The sequence below is a fragment of the Phyllostomus hastatus genome, unplaced genomic scaffold (genome assembly GCF_019186645.2).
Source record: "Phyllostomus hastatus isolate PE091 unplaced genomic scaffold, TTU_PhHast_1.1 phas_scaffold_93, whole genome shotgun sequence".
In the NCBI taxonomy this organism is placed as follows: Eukaryota; Metazoa; Chordata; class Mammalia; order Chiroptera; family Phyllostomidae; genus Phyllostomus; species Phyllostomus hastatus.
The window spans coordinates 40,474,945-40,481,483 of NW_025334042.1; the positions used below are offsets into that span (position 1 = coordinate 40,474,945).

Below are 6,539 nucleotides of genomic sequence, written 5' to 3' on the forward strand. Positions count from 1 at the left end.
GCTGATTAGCATTCTTAATTTCATCTGCATGAATTCCCATTTACCCTTTAAAGTAACATATTCAAAGATTCCTGGAATCTAGATATCTGTAGAGGGGCCATTATTCTGCCTGCCTCACAAAACTAAAAGAAAACCTGTTCCTTGCTCCAGAGGGAGACAATCCCTATCTTGCCAGGCTGTTAGCCACACAAGCATCCTGAAGAAGATATTCTATAACAAAAGGCACTCAGTACTTTCCTTCATAAGACAGGCAGAAATCTGAGAAACTCGAACAATTATCCCTCAATATCTATCACAACCTGCTACCCTTATATATTTGCATAAAACTGAATAAAGATTTTTAATTGCTTTAAATTACATATTTTCTTTCATACTGCTGTTTGTTTTATTTTGTTTTTAAATGACCCCTGACAGAATCACAAGGCTACACGGGTTTACATGAGTTGAAAAAGCTAGGTAATTCCATGTACCGTGGAAACTGAAATTATAACTAGATCTTTCTAGATCTTTTTAGCAGAAGTTTCCTAGTTTAATCAGGAACTAAGATTTAATCAGCCACCATCAACTTGCAGAGATGAATGAACCCTTACAGAAAACAAAGCAGTTTACATACTGTAACCCCGCAAAGTTGGTTTGATGGCCAGTGCTGGAGGGAGGGCCCTTTAACATTTCATCTCAGTTGCTAAAGAATTTTCCATGTCAGGAAATTCTCCAGACTTAACTTTAAATCTTGCTATTTGCAGCTTTAACCCATCTCTTAAAATGCCCTAAGGGATATCTCCTTCACAGGATCCTTTGTGTCTTCCAGAAGGGACAAAAATTAAGCTTGTCATGATACTTCTGCCTAATAAATTGTTCTGAAGAAATTTACCCTGTTGTTCCTACACCAACACCATCAGGAATACTCATTAGTAAGTTTTAATTTTCTTTTTTAAGTATATTTTATTGATTATGCTATTAGAGTTGTCCCAATTTTTTCCCTGCTTTATCCCCCTCTGCCCAGTACCCCCATTCCCTCCAGCATTTCCACCACCCTTTAGTTCATGTCCATGGATCATACATATAAGTTCTTTGGTGTCTCCATTTCCCATACTATTCTTAACTTCCCCCTGTCTATTTTGAACCTACCATTTATGCTTCTTATTCCCTGTACCTTTCCTCCTATTGTCCCCCTGTCCCTCCCCACTGATAACCCTCCATGTGATGTCCATTTCTGTGATTCTGTTCCTGTTCTAATTGTTTGCTTAGTTTTTGGTTTTTGTTTTTTAGGTTCAGTTGTTGATAGTTGTGAGTTTGTTGTCATTTTACTGTTCATAGTTTTGACCTTTTTCTTAGATAAGTCCATTTAACATTTCATATAATAAAGGCTTGGTGATGATGAACTCCTTTAACTAGACATTATCTGGGAAACATTTTATCCACCCTCCCCTTCTGAATAGCTTTGTTGGATAGAGTAATCTTGGATGAAGGTCTTTGCTTTTCATGACTTTGGAATATTTCTTTCCAGTCCTTTATTGCCTATCCTTTATTGTCTCTTTTGAGAAATCAGCTGACAGTCTTATGGGAAGTCCTTTGTAAGTAACTGTCTCCTTTTCTCTTGCTGCTTTGATTCTCTCCTTATCTTTAATCTTGGGTAATCTAATTATTATCTGCCTTAGTGTGTTTCTCCTTGGATCGAACTTCTTTGGGACTCTCAGAGATTCGTGGATTTACATGTCTATTTCCTTTGCCAGATTGGGGAAGTTTTCCTTCATTATTTTTTCAAATAAGTTTTCAATTATTTGCTCTTTCTCTTCTCCTTCTCGCCCTCCTATGATTCAGAGGTGGGAATGTTTAATGTTGTCTCAGAGGTTCCTAAGACTCTCATTTTTTAAAATTTTTGTTTCTTCATCCTGTTCCACTTGGATGTTTATTACTTCCTTCTATTTCAAGTTGTTGATGAGTCCCAGTTTCTTTCTCATCACTGTTGGTTCCCTGTACATTTTTTTATTTCACTTTGCACAGCCTTCACTTTTTCCTCTATTTTGTGACCACACTCAACCATTACTGTGAACATCCTGATTACCAGTGTTTTGAACTTTGCATCTGATAGGTTGGCTATCTCCTTGTTGCTTAGTTCTTTTTCTGGAGTTTTGATTTGTTCCTTCATTTGTACCATATTCTTTTGTCTTGGTGTGCCCGTTAATGGTAAGGGGTGGAGCCTTAGGTATGTGCTAGGGTGGGGCAACCCACTTTGCTGCATTGTGGTGCTGTATGTGGGGGTGGGGTCAGAGAGAGAACAATGTTGTTTGCTTAGCTCTTACCTCACTTTCAAGAGACTGGCAGTTTCTCGTGCCACCACAATTCCCATAGGTTTTTCACAGCCAGAGGTTCTGAGGCTTTATTTTGCCCACGCTGGAACCCTGGGTTGTGGCGATCTGTTTCACTCTCCAGTTGTTCCTCCCTGCTTATCTGCACACAAATGTGGGATATCTTGGCCCGCCAGCCACCACCTTGCTGTGTGTCCTCTCTGTCCTGGCTCCTTGTCTCCACCCTGGCTCCCTGGCTCCACCCCTCCTACCAGTCTGGATGAATGCTTCTTCTTTAACTGCTTGGTTGTCAGACTTCTATGCAGTTCAGTTTTCTGGCAGTTCTGGTTGTTTTTTGTTTTCAAATTGTTGGTTTCCCTCTTTTGGTTTTGTGAGGAAGTGAAGCATATCTACTTATGCCTCCACCTTGGCTGGACTGCACATTTTAATTTTCCAATGAAGATGAATTCTATCCATCTTAAGTTAGTGTCAGGGCACATGGCAGTGGGGTCTCTTATTCTAACAAGACTAGTATCATGACTACAATTTCCCAAAGAGTTGAAACAAAGTATCTTAATGAATGTGCACTTTTTTCTAAAAACACAAGAGCACAACATGGGCCAGCAGTGGCACTATGTGGACTTCATGAGCACAGGGACTGAATGAGGTCTTGAACCTCATTCAATATGGTACCTGGAGAGGTTCATGACATTCAGCAAACTGAAGCCAGAGGTAGACTGCCAGACTGCAACTTCTGATAACATGAGCAAGCATGTGTTCAACTGGAACAAGAGAACTACAGATGAGAAACCGCCAACCATGAGGGAAAATGGGTGCCCACAAAACAAAAGAAAGCATCCCAGGAGAGCAGCAGTTCATTCTGAATACTGGCAAACCCCCTTCTGCAAAAGTAGATGTCAAGCAACAACCTTCTTGCCCCTTTTTCCATCTCTCTTCCCTTCTTCCCACTTCAACTGCCAGGATTAGTAGCACTCATTAGCCAGATAGAAAGAATGAAGGAAGCACATATGTAATGTACTACCTCACAGGGATCAGAATAGCCTAAAGGAATGTCCTAAGGAATACCCTAAAGGGACCAGAATAGCCTCAAACTTTTCTCTCATAGTTTCAGACTCCTCCCCATGCTTAAATGGCTTCTACACAACCCCAAAATCTATTTCACATGGACACACACACATACACACAGAAATTATAATTTATAATGTTCCTTCAATCTCTAACATTTGGTAAGTTTCGAGATTTTGGTAAAATTTGGTAAATATTTTCTATGGGTTGATCTTCACTAGTATTTAGAAACTCATGGAATTGGGTGAATTAAAACCTAGAACGGAAATATAAACAGCAATTAAGCCTAACATGCTAAAAAAGGCTAAAAAGTAAAGAAGAATAAAGTAAGATAAATGGGAATAGACTGAAACAGACAAAGGGGCCAGATTTCCAAGAAGGACCACAAAGCATTTTCTAACTCAATTGATACCTCGTGATAAAGTCACAGAAGGTAAGATGGCTAACGGGTAGACTGAAGCCACTGCTCCCAGCACAGATCCAGCAACAATGAGGTGATCACAAGCAGTTGTGCCTATCTGGGACGTGTATAGGAAAATCGGGCTCTCAGTTGAAACACTAGGCAACCCAGGAAACTGCCGGGACAGGAGACTTGAAAGACATCAGAAAGATAGTCAGACCCAGAGTGGACCTTGAATCTAAAGATCACAATGAAGCAATGGGACTAAGTTAACAGAAGGCAGGACACAAGCAAAGACCAGAAGTTTGCCAAATTTATTAAGTCCAAACAGATCAGCCACCCAGACAATTTTGAAACCCAGACAAATAAGCAGCAGTCCTCCAAGACAGGCATAGTTGCCCCAGCAGTGTGCAAAGATTTTAGGATGCAAAGTCACAGGTAGTCTTTAAAAATCAATGTTCACATCCTTCCTATAAGCAGTATGACTGATAACACACTCTCCTCTTTGTAATCACTTTTCTTCCAAAAATGAAAGATCTACCTCTCACCCATCTCGAACCTTGGCATTGGTCCAAGGCAAAGAGGCAATTTGATAAATCCTTTAATCAAGACCCCATAAGTAGTTTTATGTATATATTTCTCAATGGATATAATTAGGAGATGCATTCCCTGTATATTTTTACTTTTAAAAAATAAGTATCATGTTTTCATATATCTCCACCATTTTGAGTGACAGCAGACTATTAATAATCATAGTGATAATTCAATACCAAAGAAATATTTTAACATAACCTTAATGTCACAGAAAAATAAAGGTAATTTTTAACTTAAATTCACATATTTTTGTTGCTAATACAGTTAAATGTATTAGGGTGAATATATCAGTCAGGGTTCTCAAGAGAAAAAGGACCAATAGGAGATAGATTTATTTTAAGAAACTGGCTAAGTTCTTATGAGGGCCAGCCAGTTTGAAATCTGTAGGGCAGCCTAGGAGGCTAGAAACTCAGGTATGTGCGATGTTGCAGTCTTGAGGGAGAATTTGATCTTCAGGAAACTTCCATTACTGCCCTTAGGGCCTCAACTGACTGAATGAATGACAACATTATCGAGGGCAATCTCCTTTAAAAAAGATGTTAACCATCACTTCTCGGCCTTTTGGCTAAGATCAAGTGAAAAAAAGATGTTAACCACATCTATAAAAACCTTCACACCAACACCTGCATTAGTGTGTAATTGATTAAGTGGGTATTACAGCCTCACCAAATTGACAGAAAAGTAGTCATCATAGTGAATGACTGAGTGCAAAAGTATGTTACATTAGGATAAAATTCTATAAAGATGTGGAATGAAAACACAATTTTAAGAAGTAAAATGTTTAACATCATAAGCATCAAAAATTTTTAAAGTATTTTTAAACATATCTTTTGTGCCCTGGCTGGCGTAGCTAAGTGGATTGAGCGCAGACTGGGAACCAAAGTGTCCCAGGTTTGATTCCCAGCCAGGGTATATTCCTGGGTTGCAGGCCATAACCCCCAGCAACCGCACATTGATATTTCTCTCTCTGTCTATCTCCTTCCCTTCTCCTCTAAAAATAAACAAATCTTTAAAAAAAAACATATCTTTTATAAAAATTTTAATATATGTTGAAAAATTAGATGTCAACATAAAAGTATGTAAACTTACTAAGTGTTGGTCATCAATACTCCTTGAGGGGTCATGCTGGCAAAACTGTTTGGAGACAAGCCCTGGGGCCACAGAATGTAGCTGCTAAAATTATGAAGTCGGTCAGACTTATCATACACACATACAAGCTATGTGAATTTAGGACAATTACTTAAATAAAATTCCTTGCCTTGGGGGTATTAGGCAAAATGATTTCTAGTGTTTGACATGACCAATACCATCTTAAGCAGCAAGTTGCTCTCAGTGACCTGGGGATGGGCAGGTTAGAATCTCCTGATAGGAGTGTCCTTACACAGAGAAGCAGGTGCATTAAGTTGTTGACTGCTTTGGAATACACAGCTGTCCATTAACACGGGGCTATAAGCCACCTGTGTTTCCGGAGACTGTTCCCAGGGTGGGGCAAAAATAGGTTTACAGTTGTGAGTACACAAAATACAAAGTTTATCTTGTATTATTATGCATTAATCATTGTATTATTTTCCATAGGAAGAACTGTGAGCCTACTTTTTATCAAGCCCCATCACCTCTTGGATACAGAGATCTACTGTCTTGCTGCCGTCCAAGACTCTATTTCTGTCTGTAAATTCCCTTAAGCTTTTTGTGTGATTCTGGAGTTATCAGCCTCTTTCTGTGACCTCTCACCCCATCCTCCTGTGGAGGTCGATTCCAGTAACACCTCGGGGAAATTTTCCCAACAGGGGCTGTTTTAATATTATATTAATAGCCCTTACTTCATCTTAACTGAGACAATATTGGCAAAGCACTTAGCGTAGTTCCTGACACATAGTAACAAAGGCTATTATTATTATTCCACAAGTCTCATTTGCAGAACATAACACACCAAGACCTATAATGCAGAAAGAACTCCAAAAATCTGGCTTCTCTGGCAAGAAGAAGCCTTTCTCTAGCCTTCCTTCCCAGTCAATCCCCAGTGTTCTACGGGTAACATTAAAGGCCCTTAATCCCAACCTCAGCTCACAATGTCTGCTGCTCTCGCACTAGAATTCCCCGCATTTCTTAAGCACATACTGGACATCAGTTTTCTCTCTTGTACTGAACACACATCCCAGCCAGGATTCTTC

General features: G+C 39.4%; 1 pseudogene; it reads left to right on the forward strand.

Annotated features, from left to right (window-relative positions):
• Positions 1-4,913: 4,913 nt before the first annotated feature.
• On the forward strand, positions 4,914-5,063 carry LOC123813170 (annotated as a pseudogene).
• Positions 5,064-6,539: the final 1,476 nt, after the last annotated feature.